We start from the raw sequence: 25077 nt of genomic DNA, 5'->3' as shown, positions 1-25077 counted from the left end.
TGCCGCACTGAACAACACCATCCCGCACTGAACAACACCATGCCGCATTGAACAACACCATGCCGCACTGAACAACACCATGCTGCACTGAACAACACCATGCTGCACTGAACAACACGATCCTGCATTGAACAACACCATGCCGCACTGAACAACACCATCCTGCACTGAACAACACCATCCTGCACTGAACAACACCACCCCGTACTGAACAACACGATCCCGCATTGAACAACACCATCCCACACTGAACAACACCATGCCGCACTGAACAACACCATTCCGCACTGAACAACACCATGCCGCACTGAACAACATTATGGCTTACTGAACAACATTATGCCGCACTGAACAACACCATGCCGCACTGAACAACACCATGCCGCACTGAACAACACCATGCCGCACTGAACAACATTATGCCGCACTGAACAACATTATGCCGCACTGAACAACACCATGCCGCACTGAACAACACCATGCCGCACTGAACAACACCATGCCGCACTGAACAACACCATGCCGCACTGAACAACACGACGCCGCACAGAACAACACGACGCCGCACAGAATAACACAATACCGCACAGAACAACACAATACCGCACAAACAGTTTTAGATAATATTACGTCGCAGTCATGTGACGCGGACATGACGTCAATAGGCGGAACTCACGGCAAAATTATAATCCGTGGGCGTGGCTTGCAACAGGAAGTAGGAAAGCGGCAATTCTGGCAAACAAGACACAGCGGTTAGTAACACGATGACTTACAAGGCAAATATTTTTTTTTTCAGCTTGCAACTTGACCGTCTAGAGCGTACAAGGTAATTACAACTGTTTTTTTTTAGCCCTGAAAAGCGAGGGAGTGTGGCGTTTGGGAGGAATGTCGAACTCGGCGTCTGCTTCCAGCCACAGACGCCAAATTTCGACGATTATTTCGACTGGTCAACGGTTGTAAATTATTGCGTTGACTAAAAACTTTATTTAACTCTACTCTTAACTTTGCCGTTTCAGATATGCGGGTATTACACCGCGGAAATGACGTCAATAGGCTGAACTCTCGCCAAAATTCAAATCTGTGGGCGCAATGGCCTTGAGCGAGACACCGGATACAAACACGACGATTATCAACAGAAATATCTTTATTTTCTGCTTGCAAGTGGACCGTCTAGAGCGTACACGGTAAGTACAACTCATTGTGTTTAAAAAGATTTACGTTTGTGTAGTTTGCGTTGCGTTGTATCTGTGAATGTTGGTTTAGGCTAAATGTTAATGTTTAATTTCATTCCTTTAGGTTCCACGGTGTTTGTTGGCTGTATGTTTTCCACTGCAAGAAGAGGCTCGTATCATTGACCAGCAGGAGCTACAATGGTGAGTACCCCTTTCGTCTTCCATTTATGTTAAACACTTCCTATTTCATGTCTAACAGTACTCGATTTAACAAATAACCATAAATAAATACAGTGTGGGCAGTCACGTTAACATATGTGATTATCCTGCCTAATATGTTTATCACAAATATGTCACTAATCACTAATATGTTTATTTGTTTATCACAACACCTTTGGACCTTCAGCAATCGATTATTTCCCTTCATCTACATAGAGACAGAACGATGGTGTCTTAAACATCTCATTCATTTCACCAAATAACTTCACGCAGGTGGATAACGGCCGTCTCGGTCACGCTATGTTGCGTGATGCAGTTTTGAAGAACCAAATGCATTTATTCAATGAATAAGTCAAGCTAGTTCTATGTTTATGATGTTGTAAGTTACGGTACCGATTGAAGTTGAGTTCGAAGCCAGTGGAAAACAGCGCTGCGTTTGTGCTCTCCAGGTACAAATGTTGTGATCTCTGACTGACGACCGGGCGAGACTCGAGTAAGAGATGTCCAAACGAGCTCCGGCAGGGCGGGCCAAGGCGGAGCGAACGGACGCCCTTCAGGCCGCCAATGACGAGCTGAGAACCAAACTGATGGACGTCCAGTTAGAACTTCAGCAGGAGAAGAACAAGGTGAAAACCTCAACAGACAGACACTGCCTGCCTCCCTGCCTGCCTCCCTGCCTGCCTCCCTGCCTGCCTCCCTCCCTCCCAGTTTTCCCGATGTAGATTAGACATGCGTGTGCCATGACTGTGTCAGCCTACATCAACAAATGCACCGAGGACGTCAGCACCACTAAGAATATCATCACGCGGGGCAACCAACGACCCTGGATGACTGAGGAGGTACGTCAAACGCTACGAGCGCGGAACTCTGCCTTCAAGTCTGGCGACAAGGAGACACTGAGGACAGCGAGAGCCAACTTGAACCGTGCCATCAGAATAGCGAAGCGAGACCGCAGTCGAAAATTTCAGGATCGTTTCCACGACGTCAAAAACATCAGGAGTATGTGGCAAGGCATACGGGCGATTACAGACGACAACTCACCCTCCCCCCCCCCCGGTGGGTGTAGTTGATGCTGACTTTCTAAATGGTCTAAATAACTTCTTTGGGAGGTTCGAGGCACTAAACGGCACTCCAGCAGTTAAAACTGTCCCCCATCAGGAAGAGGAGGTACTCTGCCTTGACTCCGCCGATGTGTTGAAGACCCTGAGGAGAGTCAACCCCTGTAAGGCCCCTGGCCCGGACAACATTCCTGGGCGTGTGTTCAGGGAATGTGCAAGTCATCTGGCTGGGGTCATCACAGACATTTTTAACACCTCGCTGGGCCAAGCCACAGTGCCGGCGTGCTTTAAGACTGCCTCCATCATTCCGGTGCCGAAGAAACCTCAAATCACCTCATTTAATGATTACCGGCCTGTTGCACTGACTCCGGTTATGATGAAGTGCTTCGAAAGGCTGCTTAAAGGTCACATCGTTTCCAGACTCCCCCTATTATTTGACCCGTTCCAGTTTGCCGACCGGCAAAACCGCTCCACTCAGGAAGCCATCTCCTCCGTTCTTCACCTGAGCCTGGCTCACCTGGAGGAGAAGAACACCCATGTGCGGAGGCTGTTCCTGGACTTCAGCTCAGCGTTTAACACCATCATCCCACAGCATCTGGTAGGAAAATTGGAACACCTGGGCTTCAACACCCCCCTTCGCAACTGGCTGCTAGACTTCCTCACCAACAGACCTCAGTCAGTCCGGGTCGGACAGAACACCTCTGATGTCATCACCCTCAGCACAGGCTCCCTTCAGGGCTGCGTCCTGAGCCCCCTGCTGTGCACCCTGATGACACACGACTGCGTCCTCAGGTTCACCACCAATCACATCGTGAAGTCAGCAGACGACACAACGGTGGTGGGGCTCATCAGAGACAACAACGACCTGGACTACAGAGAGGAGGTGGAGCAGCTGGTGGGCTGGTGCAGAGAAAACAGCCTGATCCTGAATGAGGAGAAGATGAAGGAGATCATCGTCGACTTCAGGAAAAAACAGCCTCACCACGCTCCACTGATCATCAACAGCTCAGCTGTGGAGGTGGTCAGCAGCACCAAATTCCTGGGGGTCCACATCACAGAAGACCTCACCTGGACTATGAACACTACGGCACTGGTCAAGAGGGCACAGAAGCGCTTGTACTTCCTGCGGAGGATGAGGAGAGCCCACCTGCCCCCACCCATCATGAGGACGTTCTACAGGAGCACCATAGAGAGCATTCTGACAAGCTGTCTCTCTGTGTGGTGTGGAGGCTGCACCGCCTCCGATTGGAAGAACGTGAGGAGAGTGGTGAGGACAGCAGAGAGGATCATAGGGGCTCCTCTTCCCTCCATTCAGGACATTTCATCTCAGCGCTGCATGTCCCGTGCCCGTAACATCATCAATGACCCATCACACCCCCACCATGGACTGTTCTCCCTGCTGCCCTCTGGGAAGAGGTTTGCAGCATCCGCTGCAGGTCCACCAGGTTCTGCAACAGCTTTTTCCCTGCTGTCATCAGACTGTTGAACACTAGAACTGTTGAGCTCTAAACTGAACTCTGCATCACACATTCACAGAACTGTACTTTATGACACTACGGACCTCTATCTTGCACTATCTCGCACTACCAACTTTACTGAACTTGTATAAACCCTTTAAATAGAAGTTTAATACATGGTTTAGCATTCCTCTGCACACTCTTGAATACTGTTTTGCCTACTTGCACTATTGCATAATTATCACTGCTGCACTTTATACTTATTTTTAATATATATATATATATATATATATAGTATATGTATATATATACATTTTCATAGGATATGTTACTTCTATTCAACTGCAATATCACTACTTTGTTGTAAGACGTATGCAACGGAATTTCGTTTTGTATGCACCATGTGCAGACAAGATGACAATAAAATTTGTCTAAGTCTAAGTCATGTCAGGTCAGCTGTCTGGAGAGAGAGAGAAGTCAGGACCTGCGGGCGGAGCACCACCGTGCCACCGCCGCCATGACGGAACTCAAAAGCAAACTCCATGAGGAGAAGCAGAAAGAGTTAGCCATTACCAGGGAGACATTACTGCGGCAGCATGAAATGGAGCTGATGAGAGTGATCAAAATCAAAGATGGAGAGATCCAGCGACTGAATGCCTTGGTCCTCAGCCTGAGGGACGGCTCCATGGACAAGGTGATCCGCTCTATCCGTGTCTGACTATCCGCACGCCACGTCGGGCTTCGATGCGGCCGCTACCGTATTGTGTAGCTTGTCCCCAGTAAGCGTCGCGGCGCTCCGTTGCGGTCTCAACGGCCCGGTGTGGCGCAATGTCTGCTCAGGTGAGGAGGGGGGGCGCTTTGCTGGCGGAGGTGGAGGAGACGCGGCGGTGTCGGGAGACCGAGCGGTGTCGCCTCCACCAGGAGCGCGGAAGAAGCCCTGGCAGCGGCCCAGCAGGCCTGGCAGTCCCGAGCGGCCGAGCTCCGATCGGCTCATCACCAGCATCGGGAGGAGCTGAGCCGAACCAAGAGAGACTGCGAGAGGGAGATCCGCCGACTGGTAGGACTGATCAGATGCGCGGTGCGTGGCTATGTTCCCAATTTCGTTGTATACCTGCAGTGCAATGACACCTAAGGCATTCTATTCTATTTCACAAGAAGAAAATGTCCGGTTGCTCGCTTCGCTTTTGTCACAGCAAAGGTGTTCTAGTCGATTCAAGAAAAAAATTGGCCGGTTGCTCTCTTTGTTTTTGTCACAATTCTGGCAAATGAGTTTGCCCGCCTGCCTGAGCGCTCCCCGTTTGTACATCCAGACGGATGAGATCAAGCTGAAAGACAGAGCGGTTAGTGTTTTGGATGAAGCCCTGGGGCCGGCCACGTCCACCGCCTTCAGCTGCAGACTCAGGCTGCCGAGCAGCAGATCGCTGCCCTGAGGGATTCCCAAAGGGCGGGCCTAAACTACCCTGGAAGTGGGGTCAACGCCGCTACTAGCAATCCTCTTCATTGCGTAAGCCACCTCATCACACACTTGCAGTACGCATGACTTAGTTCGTTGCTGGAGGAAGGTAGCACAAAAACAGTTTTGAACTTTGAACGAGTGCTTGTGTGTGTGTGTTGCGGGGCGTTTTCAGTCTCAGGAGGATCGGGACACGCGACGGTTTCATCTGAAAATCGCTGAGCTCAGCGCAGTCATCAGGAAACTGGAGGATCGAAACGCCCTGCTTTCTGAAGAGCGCAATGAACTGGTAATTTATTGACGGCACGCTTGAAGGTTTGCGCTACGTTTGATGCGCGCCATCCAGCGAGGCACCCATTGCGCTTGCTTATTAGTTGAGCGGCGCGGCGAGTCGGTTGCCTGGTAGATGTCTTTTATTGGGAGCCAAAGCCACGATTCCGTTCAAACCGATGCAAAAGAAATGGATACGTTCCGGCCCGCGTGTTGTGCGTCTTTCACATCCCGCACTTCATGCTTGCAGCTAAAGCGACTGAGAGAAACAGAAAGCCAGTTTCTGCCACTCCTGTACAAAAACAAACGCCTGAGCAGGAAGAATGAAGAACTCTCGCTGGTGCTGTGTCGCCTTGAAAACAAAGTGCGCTTTGTCACCCAGGAGAACGAGGAGATGGCAAGCTTGGTAAGTCGACGCGGACAACGGCGGCGTGCCAACAGAGTCCACTGCATTTGTGTTCCACAGAGAAGGCCTAGTTCGCTCAATGACCTGGACCGCGGTTGCGGCCAGCAGGACGGTGAAATGGAGTTCCTTCAAGTTGTGGAGCAGCGGCACATCATCGACGACTTGTCCAAGGTCTTCAGGCAGGCGACTCGGTGCACGTACGGCAGCGCCGCGCTCGCTCGCTGTCGCCAGGAAACCTTTTCCGTCCAAAGCTTGGCCGGCGGCCGCCATCCAAAAAATTGGCCCCTTAAATTCCGACCTTTCAAGCAGGAGCATTGTGCGCACGCGTTTGAACACGCTTTAGACTTGTTTTGCCGTTTTCAGCAGCTCAAAGCTCCCGTTTTGTCAGCGCCTTTGCCACTCGCTGTGCGCTGAAAACGACGGACTTGCCCGGCTGCTCAGCCCGTCAACCATGAGCCGCGAGCGCGACGTCATTGTCCGTAGGCAGCTAGTGGCAAAATGCACCCTGTTAGAGTTGCGCTCGCTCCAACTTATTTTGCAAGAACCACACGGGAGACAAGTAAGTTCTTTTGGACACCTGCAGGTGGAGAGTCCATCCGTTGTACGAATGAAGTCTGACTCTCGGCTCCTGCACGAGCATTTTAATTAAGAGAAACAGGGTGGGTGTAAGAGTGGATTGAATAGAGGAAGCCCTTGACCTCTAGTCAAAACATAGCAAGGGGTGTTTTACGACTTTGTGTAGGAAGGGATAAGCGATAGGGATAAATAAGGGATAAATAATATTATTTATTACAGGTCGCAGTCAAAGTCAAAGCAACACAATGATACGATAAAGATAATCTGGAAAACCCTGACACACCCTGTAGTTGTCACTTTTGGAAAAGACGAGCGTCCCTCCAATCATCGCCGGTGACGTGTTTTTCAGGCTCTGGAGACAGGAGCTCATGTCAGAAATGTCATTGTGAGTCGCGTTTGTTTCTGCGCCGGAGCCGTTCGTTCCCTTTGCATCCAAAGAATCTCAAAGGCGGATTATTTGTGTCGACAGGAGAGAGATTTGCTGCTACGATACCGACGTCGAGAATCTCTGAGGAGGAACAAAGCGTGAGGTCCTGCAAGGTGAGTCGGTTTGTTTGCGGCTGCTTGGTGTTGCGCAAGATGAAATGGCCTTTTTCTCGCTATCGTTCCTCTCGTCGATTCATCGTGAGGTGTCGCTTCAGTTTGTTCAGAGAGATGTTTGCTTCCGCGCCCGCAGGTCATCGAAACATTTTACGGCTACGACGAAGACGTGTTGGTGGACCCGGACGGATCGTCCTTGTCTTTTCACACCGACAGAACCCCCGACACGGAACCCGAAGAGGTAGCCCGCCATTTCTGCCAGCGTATTGGCACCAAACATTCCTCTTCAGCCTGGAATCGGACTCGTCTTTGCGTCGCGGGTGCTTTGTCGCCGGTCTGACTGATTCTGGTACTAGTGCTGTGTTGCATTGGTGTGTGCATGAAGAGGCGGAGCTTCGCTACCGCCAGCTGACGCAAGAATATCAAGCGCTGCAACGAGCCTACGCTCTGCTAGCCCAGACCAGCGAAGGGGACTACGACGCCGAGAAGGAGATCAAGGTGGCGCCCCTTCCCGCAACCCCCGGCCGGGTCGCAGCCTCCCCGTTCTCACCCAGCCTCGGGTGTTCTCTGGTCTGAAAGGAGGAGGAGGAGCCTCCCTCCTCCTCCTCTCAGACCAGAGAAAAGCTGATGGTAGAAATGGGTCACTATCAAAGCAGAGTAGCAGATCTGGAGTCAGCGCTGAAGCAACAAGGACAGGTAAGCTCATCAATGAGCACACCTTTTTCTCAGACAAAATAGCTACATTCTTCAGTCACTCATCCGTCTGGCATTACTGGACCAACCCCCCCCCCCCCCCCCCGAACGTGGCTGGGAAAATGCGGAGAAAAGCAAATGTCATTTTCCAGTCAACCAAAGAATTTGTGGATGAAAATGACACAACATTCCAAAGCTGTCCACGCGTTTGTCTCTTCTAGAATGTCAAGTGGGTGGAGGAGAAGCAGCTGCTGCGTCAGAGCAATCAGCAGTTGGCCGAAAAGGTGACGGAAAGAAAGGCGCTGGGCGGAGTCGCTTGGCGTCACACCTGACGGGAAGCCCCGCAGATGAGGTCTGACTGTCTTTTCAGGTCAGGCGGATGGAGGCGGAAGAAGCGCGTCTGAAAGAGCACATCCAGGATATCCGAGACCAAAACGAACTGCTTGAGTTCCGCATCCTGGAGCTGGAGGTGGGAAGACTCGCACAAGCGTGTTGAGGCCAGAGATGTGACGGACGGACGGACGGACGGACGGACGGATGCATGCCTCTGCCTTTCAGGAGAGGGAGTGGCGCTCCCCCGTCTTGAAGTTTCTGCAAGTCCGTTTCCCAGACGGCCTCAGCCCTTTGCAGATCTACTGCGAGGCCGAGGGCGTGAGCGTACGTAAGGCGTCCCTCGCAACCCTAACCTTAACCCGAGGTCCCAGAACACCTTACATTGCTCCTTGCGCCTTTCCCCCGGACATCGTCATCAGTGATCTGATGAAGAAGCTGGACATCCTGGGCTATAACGCCGTAAGTGTATGTCGAACTCCTTATGTTCGCACTCCACGAGACTCGGCGGCTCAAATGTGACTTTTGGAAGGCTTTGCGCTGAAAGAAGCTTGTTGACGCTGTGCCTTTGGGCTCTTGCAGAATCTCACCAACGAGGAGCAGGTGGTCGTGATTCACGCCAGGACCCTTCTCACCCTAGCCGAGAAGGTAACGCGCACGTCCACGCACGCTCTCGCATTCTGCTTATGTGACAGCAGCCTTTCCTCAGTGGTTAGAATACATCAAAGTGACCAAGTCAGCACTTCAACAGAAGATGTTGGACATTGAAAGTGAGAAGGTAGACAGACACGCGACATCAGCCAAGGGGAACTCCGGCAATGTGCCCCAACAATTCTGACCTTGAGCTGTGCTAGGATATGTTCTGCAAGCAGAAGGGCTACCTGGATGAAGAGTTGGACTTCAGGAAGTGTTCCATGGACCAGGCTCATAAGGTAAGCCGCCCTCAAATCTCCCGCCGGACCACTGATGGACGAGGATTGCGGCCCAGAGGATCCTGGAGCTGGAGGCCATGTTGTACGAGGCGCTACCGCAGCGGGACTGCCCCGCCACGGACGGCGAAAAAGCCAGCCACGCTGGCGTGAATGACGTGCTGACGGCGGATCAGAGAGAAGAGCTTAGGAGCGCCGTGGACCAATGGAAGCGAGCCCTGATGTGCGAGTTGAGGGAGCGCGACGCTTGCATCCTCCAAGAGAGAATGGATCTGCTGCACAGCGCGCAACAGGTAAGGGCCCAAAGCCAGCCCGGCACTTACTTGCACGCTTACTGGCTTTTGAATGCCACTTTCCATTTGTCCGTCCTAGAGGAACAAAGAGCTGAAAGAATTCATCGAAGCTCAGAAGAGACAAATCAAACAATTGGAGGAGAAGTTTCTGTTTCTCTTTCTATTCTTCTCCTTGGCCTTCATTCTGTGGCCCTAACACCAGCTGGTGAGTGAGCTCCAGCGGCACCGCACTCGACACCTCCGATACACTGCCAGCCGGTCTCAGACGTTGGCAGACGCTCCGATGCCAACGTATACCCCCCGCCACGGTGACAGAGGCACCGCGTCACACCGGCGCTCATCCAATCAGAAGGCAGGAAAAGCAAATTCACATGCAGGGCACTTTTGAACCAGAAGAGAGCGCCACAAAAAACGGTTGTTGCCCCAAACGCGCACTAAAAAGGGTCAGAATAACAAGAGTCCCACTGGCCAGCCGGGGCCACCCGTCCAGCTGTTTCTTCAGGGGGGAAAAAAATTGGAGTCACCGGTGAGTACATTTTGCATTTAGCTCTGCTTTTCTGCTTCTGTCTTCAAGTGTGTGGCATCCTGCGATCAAAGATTCAGCCAACCCCAAAGCGGTTGACCTCAACGTCCCACCACCATGCCTACCAGAGCAGGTGACGTGATGCTTTGGACATCCTTCCGTCTCAGATGCCCAAAAGTACTCTTTGCCACATCTGCGGCAATACGGTGTCTTTTCAAAGGTGCAAATAAATCCAGCGTGGGCGGAACACGCACGTCTTCGGTTTTTCCCGCTTTGTTTGTGTGACAGCTGTTGTGAAAATTTTATACAAATAAAGTTGTATAGTACAGGTTTGGCCAAGCCGCAACTCCCGAACCGCATGCGGCTCTTTTATGTTCATATCAACATTTGTGTGTGTGTGTGTGTGTGTGTGGGGGGGGGGGGGGGGGGGGTTTGTGCGTGTTGGCTTCACTTGAGTTCAATTTGGTATTTTGGTCAAAAGCGCATGTGGTGAAATTCCACAAAGTAGGATGGGCAAACACATTTCTTTAAACTATGAGTGTCAATTGGGCTCTCGAAATGGCAGGGAAAAGATGCACAGCAAAACGAAAATACGTAGATGAACACAGGACGTTTTAATCAGAGTGGGAAAGTTTCTATTTTTTGTTGAACGTGATGGCAAACCATTCTGCCTGATATGTCAGACCTCAGCGCATTTCAAAGATTCAAATCTTCAGCGCCATGCACTTCAGCTCACTCCATGCTAACATTGATCAGGCGTCGAACCCGCAACATCATGCTTAAGAGGTGGCCATGCTAACCAGTGCGCCATTATGTCAACGCATAATAACTGTAAGTCTACTGATCAAAACAGCGGTTACTATATGACGTCGCTACGTCGTGGTCACGTGACGCAGACAAGACGTCAATGGACGTGGGCAGAGTTAACTTGTTTAAAAGGGAGTGGGCAGAAGAAATATTAAATTTATTTAAATCTATTTTGAGTGCACACCATTATGCCAATGCATAACAACTGTAAATCTACTAAACAAAACAGCGGTTGCTATATGACATCTGCCACGTCGTGGTCACGTGACATACGTGACGTCGATGGGCGTAACTTTCGCCGGAATTCAAATCCGCGGGGAGAGTTAACTTGTTTAAAAGAGAGTGGGCAGAAGAATTATTTAATTTATTTAAATCTATTTGGTGTGTGCGCCATTATGTCAATGCATAACAACTGTAAGTCTACTAAACAAAACAGCGGTTGCTATATGACGTCTGCCACGTCGTGGTCACGTGACGCGGACGTGACGTCGACGCCTACTTTACATCCCACCGATCACAGGACCCCTCGGCTGCATAACCGTGCCCCCTTCCCAACCAATCGGATTTGCTATACGCGAAAACGACGCCAATGGAAAGAGCTTCCGCCCAAATTTAAATCCGTGGGCGTGGCTCGCAGCAGGAAGTAGGAAAATGGCGGCGATGTTGACAAAGACACAGCGGATGGTAACATACGACTAACAAGAGAAATATTTTTATTTTCTGCTTGCAACTGGACCGTCCAGAGCGTACACGGTAAGTACAACTCATCGTTTTTAAAAAGAAGTACTTTTGTTGCCCTGAAAAGCGAGTGAGCGTGGCGTTTGTGGGGGACGTCGAATTTCGACGATTCTTTCTGGTCAACGGTTGTAAATGATTGTGTTGATTAAAAAAGAAAACTTGATGTAACTCTACTTTTAACTGCCGTTTCAGATAGATTTGGAATTGCATCACATCCAATTTTGCCTAGAGCGTACACGGTAAGTAACACTCGTTGTGTTTAAGGAGATTTACGTTTGTAATAGCAGAAGTGTAGCCGCGTTGCGTTGTACGTGTGAATGTTGGTCCAGGCGAAATGTTAATGTTTAATTTCATTCCTTTAGGTTCCACGGTGTTTGTTGGCTGCAAGTTTTCCACTGCAAGAAGAGGCTCATATCATTGACCAGGAGCGAGCTACAATGGTGAGTAGCCATAACATTTATGTTAAACACTTCCTATTTCATGTCTAACAGTACTTGATTTAACAAATAACCATAAATAAATACAGTATGGGCACTGAAGTTAACATATGTGATTATACTGCCTAATCTGTCACCGAGTAGATTGTTGCAAAGTAATATAAGATCCAAAGTTGTAATTCAGAATAGTTTTCAAAAGAAGGCCATTAGAATTATATACAAGTCTGATTACCCTGAACAAGCTATTAATTAAATCACAAATTCTTCAATTCAAAGATTTGGTAGATTATCAGACAAATAATGTCTAACAGTAATTGATTTAACACATCACGATAAGTAGATTGAGTGTGGGCACTCTCAAGTTAACATATGTGATTATACTGCCTAATCTGTTACAGAGTATGTTGTTGCCAAGTAATGTAGAATAGATCCAAAGTAGTAATCCAGAATGGTTTTGAAGAGGCCATTAGAATGATAAACAAATCTGATTACCTTGAACATAATAACAAGCTAAGTGTTTAATATGTCCTATGAAGTCAAAATTGGGCACCATCATGTGGTGAAATTTGGAATTGCATCACATCCAATTTTGCCTGGGAACAAACAGATTACATAAATCTTAGTTTTGAATAAGCCACTCCTTCTCAAACAAGTAAACTCTGCCCATTTTGCGCAGTAGATGTTCTGTTAATATCTAGTATTTATACAAAGTCATAATTTAAATTGCTTTCAACCTTCATTCATCGGTTCAACCAACATTACTCGCTCTTATTACCAACTTGTATTGATTTAACTAAGCGTTTAATACTTCCTATCAGGTCTCAAATCGAGATTTGGCAAAATACAATTTCAGCAAATACAATTTTGCCAGGGAACAAAAATAGATTAAATAAACTAAATAAGTCCTCTTCCCATTAAATAAATCAGAAAAGTCTGTCTTGTAACCAGTCCTCTTCAAACAAGTAAAGTCTGCCCATTTTGTGCCGTAGATTTTGTGTCTATGCCTAGTATTTAAACAAAATCATAATTTAAACGACTTCTTTCCTTCATTCACTTTGGAAATTTGGAATTGCAGCAAATCGAATTTTGCCAGGGAACAAAAATAGATCAATTAAACTAAATAAGTCTTCTTCCCATTAAATAAATTAAAAAAGTCTGTCTTGTAACCAGTCCTTTTCAAACAAGTAAAGTCTGCCCATTTTGTGCCGTCGATTTTGTGTTTATGCCTAGTATTTATACAAAATCATAATTTAAAGGACTTCATTCCTTCATTCACTTTGGAAATTTGGAATTGCAGCACATCAAATTTTGCCTGGGAAGAAAAGTAGATTAAATAAATTTAATAAGTCTTACTACTTCCCATTAAATAAATTAAATACGTCTTACTTGTTTCCACTCCTTTTCAAAACAGTAGTTTAAAACGAGGGCCCTTCACTCAATCTTTAACCTCAACCCCGCACGTTGTGTTGTATCTGTGAATGTTGGTTGTGGCCAAATGATAGTTTTCTTTCATTCGTTTAGGTTCCAAGAAAACTTGATGTAACTCTACTTTTAACTGCCGTTTCAGATAAGCGGGTATTACGTCGCAGTCATGTGCCGCGGATATGACGTAATTGCCGGAACCTCCGCCAAAATTCAAATCTGTTGGCGCAATGGCCGTGAGCCACTGAGCAGCGACGATTATCAACAGAAATATCTTTATTTTCTGCTTGCAACTGGACCGTCTAGAGCGTACACGGTAAGTAACACTCATTGTGTTTAAGGAGATTTACGTTTGTAATAGCAGAAGTGTAGCCGCGTTGCGTTGTACGTGTGAAAATTGGTCGAGGCGAAATGTTAATGTTTAATTTCATTCCTTTAGGTTCCACGGTGTTTGTTGGCTGCAAGTTTTCCACTGCAAGAAGAGGCTCGTATCATTGACCAGGAGCGAGCTACAATGGTGAGTAGCCATTACATTTATGTTAAACACTTCCTATTTCATGTCTAACAGTACTTGATTTAACAAATAACCATAAATAAATACAGTGTGGGCACTGAAGTTAACATATGTGATTATACTGCCTAATCTGTCACCGAGTAGATTGTTGCAAAGTAATATAAGATCCAAAGTTGTAATTCAGAATAGTTTTCAAAAGAAGGCCATTAGAATTATATACAAGTCTGATTACCCTGAACATAACAACAAGCTATTAATTAAATCACAAATTCTTCAATTCAAAGATATGGTAGATTATCAGACAAATAATGTCTAACAGTAATTGATTTAACACATCACGATAAGTAGATTGAGTGTGGGCACTCTCAAGTTAACATATATGATTATACTGCCTAATCTGTTACAGAGTATGTTGTTGCCAAGTAATGTAGAATAGATCCAAAGTAGTAATCCAGAATAGTTTTGAAGAGGCCATTAGAATAATAAACAAATCTGATTACCTTGAACATAATAACAAGCTAAGTGTTTAATATGTCCTATGAAGTCGAAATTGGGCACCGTCATGTGGTGAAATTTGGAATTGCATCACATCCAATTTTGCCTGGGAACAAACAGATTAAATAAATCTTAGTTTTGAATAAGCCACTCCTTCTCAAACAAGTAAACTCTGCCCATTTCGCGCAGTAGATGTTCTGTTAATATCTAGTATTTATACAAAGTCATAATTTAAATTGCTTTCAACCTTCATTCATCGGTTCAACCAACATTACTCGCTCTTACTACCAACTTGTATTGATTTAACTAAGCGTTTAATACTTCCTATCAGGTCTCAAGGCAAGATTTGGCAAAATACAGTTTCAGCAAATCCAATTTTGCCAGGGAACAAAAATAGATTAAATAAACTAAATAAGTCTTCTTCCCAATAAATAAATCAGAAAAGTCTGTCTTGTAACCAGTCCTCTTCAAACAAGTAAAGTCTGCCCATTTTGTGCCGTAGATTTTGTGTCCATGCCTAGTATTTAAACAAAATCATAATTTAAACGACTTCTTGCCTTCATTCACTTTGGAAATTTGGAATTGCAGCAAATCGAATTTTGCCAGGGAACAAAAATAGATCAATTAAACTAAGTCTTCTTCCCATTAAATAAATTAAAAAAGTCTGTCTTGTAACCAGTCCTTTACAAACAAGTAAAGTCTGGCCATTTTGTGCCGTCGATTTTGTGTTAATGCCTAGTATTTATACAAAATCATAATTTAAAGGACTTCATTCCTTCATTCACTTTGGAAATTTGGAATTGCAGCACATCAAATTTTGCCTGGGAAGAAAAGTAGATTAAATAAATTTAATAAGTCTTACTACTTCCCATTAAATAAATTAAATACGTCTTACTTGTTCCCACTCCTTTTCAAAACAGTAGTTTAAAACGAGGGCCCTTCACTCAACCTTTAACCCTATTTATTCACCTTCTAGGCTAAGTGTTAAAGGCTAAGTGTTAAAGGCTAAGTGTTAAAGGCTAAGTGTTAAAGGCTAAGTGTTAGAGGCTAAGTGCCAGAGGCTAGGCGCCAGAGGCGAGTTTTTGTGGGCTGAAGTTTTAGTGGGGTTAGTGTGAATACAATCCAAAAGAATACAACAGATTACAATACAAAAGAATATAATACATAGATTAAATTCAATAGCTCTTACTACTTCCCATTAAATAAATTAAATACGTCTTACTTGTTCCCAATCCTTTTCAAAAAAGTAGTTTAAAACGAGGGCCCTTCACTCAACCTTTAACCTCAACCCCGCACGTCACATTGTGTTGTATCTGTGAATGTTGGTTGTGGCCAAATGATAGTTTTCTTTCATTCGTTTAGGTTCCACGGTGTTTGTTGGTTATGTTTTCCACTGTCAGAAGGATGAAAATACAAAGTACAACGCTTGGACGTGGGCGAAGACGTCACCGGTGAGTCCTTCCTTCCTCTTTATTTACCTTCTAGATGCTAGAGGCTAAGTGTTAGAGGCTAAGTGTTAGAGGCTAAGTGTTAAAGGCAACACAATACGAACAACACAACACAATACGAACAACTCAACACAATATGAACAACACAATATGAACAACACAACACAATACGAACAACACAACACAATACGAACAACACAACACAATACGAACAACACAACACATTACGAACAACACAACACAATACGAACAACACAACGATACTGCACTGAACAACACGATACCGCACTGAGAAACACGATACCGCACTGAACAACACGATACCGCACTGAACAACACCATGCCGCACTGAACACCATGCCACACTGAACAACACCATCCCGCACTGAACAACACCATGCCGCACTAAACAACACCATGCCGCACTGAACAACACCATGCCTCACTGAACGACACCATGCCGCACTGAAAGACACCATGCCGCACTGAACGACACCATGCCGCACTGAAAGACACCATCCCGCACTGAACACCATGCCGCACTGAACAACACCATCCTGCACTGAACAACACCATCCCGCACTGAACAACACCATGCCGCACTGAACAACATTATGCCGCACTGAACAACATTATGCCGCACTGAACATTATGCCGCACTGAACAACACCATGCCGCACTGAACAACACCATGCCGCACTGAACAACACCATGCCGCACTGAACAACACCATGCCGCACTGAACAACATTATGCCGCACTGAACAACACCATGCCGCACTGAACAACACCATCCTGCACTGAACAACACCATTCCGCATTGAACACCATGCCGCACTGAACAACACCATCCCGCACTGAACAACACCATCCCGCACTGAACAACATTATGCCGCACTGAACAACATTATGCCGCACTGAACAACACCATGCCGCACTGAACAACACCATGCCGCACTGAACAACACCATGCCGCACTGAACAACATTATAACGCACTGAACAACACCATCCCGCACTGAACAACACCATGCCGCACTAAACAACATTATGCCGCACTGAACAACATTATGCCGAAATGAACAACACCATGCCGCACTGAACAACACCATGCCGCACTGAACAACACCATGCCGCACTGAACAACACCATGCCGCACTGAACAACACGATCCCGCATTGAACACCATCCCGCACTGAACAACACCATGCTGCACTGAACAACACGATGCCGCACTGAACAACACCATGCCGCACTGAACAACACCATGCCGCACTGAACAACACCATTCCGCACTGAACAACACCATGCCGCACTGAACAACATTATGCTGCACTGAACAACACCATGCCGCACTGAACAACAACATGCCGCACTGAAAAACATTATGCCGCACTGAACAACACCATGCCGCACTGAACAACACCATCCCGAACTGAACAACACCATGCCGCATTGAACAACACCATGCCGCACTGAACAACACCATCCTGCACTGAACAACACCATCCCGCACTGAACAACACCATGCCGCACTGAACAACACCATGCCGCACTGAACAACACCATGCCGCAATGAACAACACCATCCCGCACTGAACAACATTATGCCACACTGAACAACATTATGCCGCACTGAACAACATTATGCCGCACTGAACAACATTATGCCGCACTGAACAACATTATGCCGCACTGAACAACATTATGCCGCACTGAACAACACCATGCCGCACTGAACAACACCATGCCGCACTGAACAACACCATGCCGCACTGAACAACACCATGCCGCACTGAACAACACGATCCCGCATTGAACAACACCATGCCGCACTGAACAACACCATCCCGCATTGAACAACACCATGCCGCACTGAACAACACCATCCTGCACTGAACAACACCATGCCGCATTGAACAACACCATGCCGCACTGAACAACACCATCCTGCACTGAACAACACCATGCCGCACTGAACAACACCATGCCGCATTGAACAACACCATGCTGCACTGAACAACACCATCCTGCACTGAACAACACCATGCCGCATTGAACAACACCATGCCGCACTGAACAACACCATCCTGCACTGAACAACACCATCCCGCACTGAACAACACCATCCCGCATTGAACAACACCATCCTGCACTGAACAACACCATGCCGCACTGAACAACACCATGCCGCACTGAACAACACCATGCCGCACTGAACAACACCATGCCGCACTGAACAACACCATGCCGCACTGAACAACACCATCCTGCACTGAACAACACCATCCCGCACTGAACAACACCATGCCGCATTGAACAACACCATCCTGCACTGAACAACACCATCCTGCACTGAACAACACCATGCTGCACTGAACAACATTATGCCGCACTGAAAAACACCATGCCGCACTGAACAACACCATCCCGCACTGAACAACACCATCCCGCACTGAACAACACCATGCCGCACTGAACAACACCATGCTGCACTGAACAACACCATGCTGCACTGAACAACACGATCCTGCATTGAACAACACCATGCCGCACTGAACAACACCATCCTGCACTGAACAACACCATCCTGCACTGAACAACACCACCCCGTACTGAACAACACGATCCCGCATTGAACAACACCATCCCACACTGAACAACACCATGCCGCACTGAACAACACCATTCCGCACTGAACAACACCATGCCGCACTGAACAACACCATGCCACACTGAACAACACCATGCCGCACTGAACAACACCATGCCGCATTGAACAACACCATGCCGCACTGAACAACACCATCCTGCACTGAACAACACCATCCCGCACTGAACAACACCATGCCGCATTGAACAACACCATGCCGCACTGAACAACACCATCCCGCACTGAACAACACCATGCCGCACTGAACAACATTATGGCTTACTGAACAACATTATGCCGCACTGAACAACACCATGCCGCACTGAACAACACCATGCCGCACTGAACAACACCATGCCGCACTGAACAACATTATGCCGCACTGAACAACATTATGCCGCACTGAACAACACCATGCCGCACTGAACAACACCATGCCGCACTGAACAACACCATGCCGCACTGAACAACACCATGCCGCACAGAACAACACGACGCCGCACAGAATAACACAATACCGCACAGAACAACACAATACCGCACAAACAGTTTTAGATAATATTACGTCGCAGTCATGTGACGCGGACATGACGTCAATAGGCGGAACTCACGGCAAAATTATAATCCGTGGGCGTGGCTTGCAACAGGAAGTAGGAAAGCGGCAATTCTGGCAAACAAGACACAGCGGTTAGTAACACGATGACTTACAAGGCAAATATTTTTTTTTTCAGCTTGCAACTTGACCGTCTAGAGCGTACAAGGTAATTACAACTGTTTTTTTTTAGCCCTGAAAAGCGAGGGAGTGTGGCGTTTGGGAGGAATGTCGAACTCGGCGTCTGCTTCCAGCCACAGACGCCAAATTTCGACGATTATTTCGACTGGTCAACGGTTGTAAATTATTGCGTTGACTAAAAACTTTATTTAACTCTACTCTTAACTTTGCCGTTTCAGATATGCGGGTATTACACCGCGGAAATGACGTCAATAGGCTGAACTCTCGCCAAAATTCAAATCTGTGGGCGCAATGGCCTTGAGCGAGACACCGGATACAAACACGACGATTATCAACAGAAATATCTTTATTTTCTGCTTGCAAGTGGACCGTCTAGAGCGTACACGGTAAGTACAACTCATTGTGTTTAAAAAGATTTACGTTTGTGTAGTTTGCGTTGCGTTGTATCTGTGAATGTTGGTTTAGGCTAAATGTTAATGTTTAATTTCATTCCTTTAGGTTCCACGGTGTTTGTTGGCTGTATGTTTTCCACTGCAAGAAGAGGCTCGTATCATTGACCAGCAGGAGCTACAATGGTGAGTACCCCTTTCGTCTTCCATTTATGTTAAACACTTCCTATTTCATGTCTAACAGTACTCGATTTAACAAATAACCATAAATAAATACAGTGTGGGCAGTCACGTTAACATATGTGATTATCCTGCCTAATATGTTTATCACAAATATGTCACTAATCACTAATATGTTTATTTGTTTATCACAACACCTTTGGACCTTCAGCAATCGATTATTTCCCTTCATCTACATAGAGACAGAACGATGGTGTCTTAAACATCTCATTCATTTCACCAAATAACTTCACGCAGGTGGATAACGGCCGTCTCGGTCACGCTATGTTGCGTGATGCAGTTTTGAAGAACCAAATGCATTTATTCAATGAATAAGTCAAGCTAGTTCTATGTTTATGATGTTGTAAGTTACGGTACCGATTGAAGTTGAGTTCGAAGCCAGTGGAAAACAGCGCTGCGTTTGTGCTCTCCAGGTACAAATGTTGTGATCTCTGACTGACGACCGGGCGAGACTCGAGTAAGAGATGTCCAAACGAGCTCCGGCAGGGCGGGCCAAGGCGGAGCGAACGGACGCCCTTCAGGCCGCCAATGACGAGCTGAGAACCAAACTGATGGACGTCCAGTTAGAACTTCAGCAGGAGAAGAACAAGGTGAAAACCTCAACAGACAGACACTGCCTGCCTCCCTGCCTGCCTCCCTGCCTGCCTCCCTCCCTCCCAGTTTTCCCGATGTAGATTAGACATGCGTGTGCCATGACTGTGTCAGCCTACATCAACAAATGCACCGAGGACGTCAGCACCACTAAGAATATCATCACCCGGGGCAACCAACGACCCTGGATGACTGAGGAGGTACGTCAAACGCTACGAGCGCGGAACTCTGCTTTCAAGTCTGGCGACAAGGAGACACTGAGGACAGCGAGAGCCAACTTGAACCGTGCCATCAGAATAGCGAAGCGAGACCGCAGTCGAAAATTTCAGGATCGTTTCCACGACGTCAAAAACATCAGGAGTATGTGGCAAGGCATACGGGCGATTACAGACGACAACTCACCCTCCCCCCCCCCCGGTGGGTGTAGTTGATGCTGACTTTCTAAATGGTCTAAATAACTTCTTTGGGAGGTTCGAGGCACTAAACGGCACTCCAGCAGTTAAAACTGTCCCCCATCAGGAAGAGGAGGTACTCTGCCTTGACTCCGCCGATGTGTTGAAGACCCTGAGGAGAGTCAACCCCTGTAAGGCCCCTGGCCCGGACAACATTCCTGGGCGTGTGTTCAGGGAATGTGCAAGTCATCTGGCTGGGGTCATCACAGACATTTTTAACACCTCGCTGGGCCAAGCCACAGTGCCGGCGTGCTTTAAGACTGCCTCCATCATTCCGGTGCCGAAGAAACCTCAAATCACCTCATTTAATGATTACCGGCCTGTTGCACTGACTCCGGTTATGATGAAGTGCTTCGAAAGGCTGCTTAAAGGTCACATCGTTTCCAGACTCCCCCTATTATTTGACCCGTTCCAGTTTGCCGACCGGCAAAACCGCTCCACTCAGGAAGCCATCTCCTCCGTTCTTCACCTGAGCCTGGCTCACCTGGAGGAGAAGAACACCCATGTGCGGAGGCTGTTCCTGGACTTCAGCTCAGCGTTTAACACCATCATCCCACAGCATCTGGTAGGAAAATTGGAACACCTGGGCTTCAACATCCCCCTTCGCAACTGGCTGCTAGACTTCCTCACCAACAGACCTCAGTCAGTCCGGGTCGGACAGAACACCTCTGATGTCATCACCCTCAGCACAGGCTCCCTTCAGGGCTGCGTCCTGAGCCCCCTGCTGTGCACCCTGATGACACACGACTGCGTCCTCAGGTTCACCACCAATCACATCGTGAAGTCAGCAGACGACACAACGGTGGTGGGGCTCATCAGAGACAACAACGACCTGGACTACAGAGAGGAGGTGGAGCAGCTGGTGGGCTGGTGCAGAGAAAACAGCCTGATCCTGAATGAGGAGAAGATGAAGGAGATCATCGTCGACTTCAGGAAAAAACAGCCTCACCACGCTCCACTGATCATCAACAGCTCAGCTGTGGAGGTGGTCAGCAGCACCAAATTCCTGGGGGTCCACATCACAAAAGACCTCACCTGGACTATGAACACTACGGCACTGGTCAAGAGGGCACAGAAGCGCTTGTACTTCCTGCGGAGGATGAGGAGAGCCCACCTGCCCCCACCCATCATGAGGACGTTCTACAGGAGCACCATAGAGAGCATTCTGACAAGCTGTCTCTCTGTGTGGTGTGGAGGCTGCACCGCCTCCGATTGGAAGAACGTGAGGAGAGTGGTGAGGACAGCAGAGAGGATCATAGGGGCTCCTCTTCCCTCCATTCAGGACATTTCATCTCAGCGCTGCATGTCCCGTGCCCGTAACATCATCAATGACCCATCACACCCCCACCATGGACTGTTCTCCCTGCTGCCCTCTGGGAAGAGGTTTGCAGCATCCGCTGCAGGTCCACCAGGTTCTGCAACAGCTTTTTCCCTGGTGTCATCAGACTGTTGAACACTAGAACTGTTGAGCTCTAAACTGAACTCTGCATCACACATTCACAGAACTGTACTTTATGACACTACGGACCTCTATCTTGCACTATCTCGCACTACCAACTTTACTGAACTTGTATAAACCCTTTAAATAGAAGTTTAATACATGGTTTAGCATTCCTCTGCACACTCTTGAATACTGTTTTGCCTACTTGCACTATTGCATAATTATCACTGCTGCACTTTATACTTATTTTTAATATATATATATATATAGTATATGTATATATATACATTTTCATAGGATATGTTACTTCTATTCAACTGCAATATCACTACTTTGTTGTAAGACGTATGCAACGGAATTTCGTTTTGTATGCACCATGTGCAGACAAGATGACAATAAAGTTTGTCTAAGTCTAAGTCTAAGTCATGTCAGGTCAGCTGTCTGGAGAGAGAGAGAAGTCAGGACCTGCGGGCGGAGCACCACCGTGCCACCGCCGCCATGACGGAACTCAAAAGCAAACTCCATGAGGAGAAGCAGAAAGAGTTAGCCATTACCAGGGAGACATTACTGCGGCAGAATGAAATGGAGCTGATGAGAGTGATCAAAATCAAAGATGGAGAGATCCAGCGACTGAATGCCTTGGTCCTCAGCCTGAGGGACGGCTCCATGGACAAGGTGATCCGCTCTATCCGTGTCTGACTATCCGCACGCCACGTCGGGCTTCGATGCGGCCGCTACCGTATTGTGTAGCTTGTCCCCAGTAAGCGTCGCGGCGCTCCGTTGCGGTCTCAACGGCCCGGTGTGGCGCAATGTCTGCTCAGGTGAGGAGGGGGGGCGCTTTGCTGGCGGAGGTGGAGGAGACGCGGCGGTGTCGGGAGACCGAGCGGTGTCGCCTCCACCAGGAGCGCGGAAGAAGCCCTGGCAGCGGCCCAGCAGGCCTGGCAGTCCCGAGCGGCCGAGCTCCGATCGGCTCATCACCAGCATCGGGAGGAGCTGAGCCGAACCAAGAGAGACTGCGAGAGGGAGATCCGCCGACTGGTAGGACTGATCAGATGCGCGGTGCGTGGCTATGTTCCCAATTTCGTTGTATACCTGCAGTGCAATGACACCTAAGGCATTCTATTCTATTCTATTTCACAAGAAGAAAATGTCCGGTTGCTCGCTTCGCTTTTGTCACAGCAAAGGTGTTCTAGTCGATTCAAGAAAAAAATTGGCCGGTTGCTCTCTTTGTTTTTGTCACAATTCTGGCAAATGAGTTTGCCCGCCTGCCTGAGCGCTCCCCGTTTGTACATCCAGACGGATGAGATCAAGCTGAAAGACAGAGCGGTTAGTGTTTTGGATGAAGCCCTGGGGCCGGCCACGTCCACCGCCTTCAGCTGCAGACTCAGGCTGCCGAGCAGCAGATCGCTGCCCTGAGGGATTCCCAAAGGGCGGGCCTAAACTACCCTGGAAGTGGGGTCAACGCCGCTACTAGCAATCCTCTTCATTGCATAAGCCACCTCATCACACACTTGCAGTACGCATGACTTAGTTCGTTGCTGGAGGAAGGTAGCACAAAAACAGTTTTGAACTTTGAACGAGTGCTTGTGTGTGTGTGTTGCGGGGCGTTTTCAGTCTCAGGAGGATCGGGACACGCGACGGTTTCATCTGAAAATCGCTGAGCTCAGCGCAGTCATCAGGAAACTGGAGGATCGAAACGCCCTGCTTTCTGAAGAGCGCAATGAACTGGTAATTTATTGACGGCACGCTTGAAGGTTTGCGCTACGTTTGATGCGCGCCATCCAGCGAGGCACCCATTGCGCTTGCTTATTAGTTGAGCGGCGCGGCGAGTCGGTTGCCTGGTAGATGTCTTTTATTGGGAGCCAAAGCCACGATTCCGTTCAAACCGATGCAAAAGGAATGGATACGTTCTGGCCCGCGTGTTGTGCGTCTTTCACATCCCGCACTTCATGCTTGCAGCTAAAGCGACTGAGAGAAACAGAAAGCCAGTTTCTGCCACTCCTGTACAAAAACAAACGCCTGAGCAGGAAGAATGAAGAACTCTCGCTGGTGCTGTGTCGCCTTGAAAACAAAGTGCGCTTTGTCACCCAGGAGAACGAGGAGATGGCAAGCTTGGTAAGTCGACGCGGACAACGGCGGCGTGCCAACAGAGTCCACTGCATTTGTGTTCCACAGAGAAGGCCTAGTTCGCTCAATGACCTGGACCGCGGTTGCGGCCAGCAGGACGGTGAAATGGAGTTCCTTCAAGTTGTGGAGCAGCGGCACATCATCGACGACTTGTCCAAGGTCTTCAGGCAGGCGACTCGGTGCACGTACGGCAGCGCCGCGCTCGCTCGCTGTCGCCAGGAAACCTTTTCCGTCCAAAGCTTGGCCGGCGGCCGCCATCCAAAAAATCGGCCCCTTAAATTCCGACCTTTCAAGCAGGAGCATTGTGCGCACGCGTTTGAACACGCTTTAGACTTGTTTTGCCGTTTTCAGCAGCTCAAAGCTCCCGTTTTGTCAGCGCCTTTGCCACTCGCTGTGCGCTGAAAACGACGGACTTGCCCGGCTGCTCAGCCCGTCAACCATGAGCCGCGAGCGCGACGTCATTGTCCGTAGGCAGCTAGTGGCAAAATGCACCCTGTTAGAGTTGCGCTCGCTCCAACTTATTTTGCAAGAACCACACGGGAGACAAGTAAGTTCTTTTGGACACCTGCAGGTGGAGAGTCCATCCGTTGTACGAATGAAGTCTGACTCTCGGCTCCTGCACGAGCATTTTAATTAAGAGAAACAGGGTGCGTGTAAGAGTGGATTGAATAGA

At 48.1% G+C, this 25077-nt stretch overlaps 1 pseudogene; it reads left to right on the top strand.

The window, feature by feature from the left end:
* The first annotated feature begins 1850 nt into the window (after nucleotides 1-1850).
* On the top strand, nucleotides 1851-10183 carry LOC125971920 (janus kinase and microtubule-interacting protein 3-like; annotated as a pseudogene).
* The last annotated feature ends 14894 nt before the right edge of the window (nucleotides 10184-25077 follow it).

The sequence above is a fragment of the Syngnathus scovelli genome, chromosome 7, assembly GCF_024217435.2.
Source record: "Syngnathus scovelli strain Florida chromosome 7, RoL_Ssco_1.2, whole genome shotgun sequence".
NCBI classification, from domain to species: Eukaryota; Metazoa; Chordata; class Actinopteri; order Syngnathiformes; family Syngnathidae; genus Syngnathus; species Syngnathus scovelli.
This window is presented reverse-complemented; position numbering and strand designations above follow the sequence as displayed.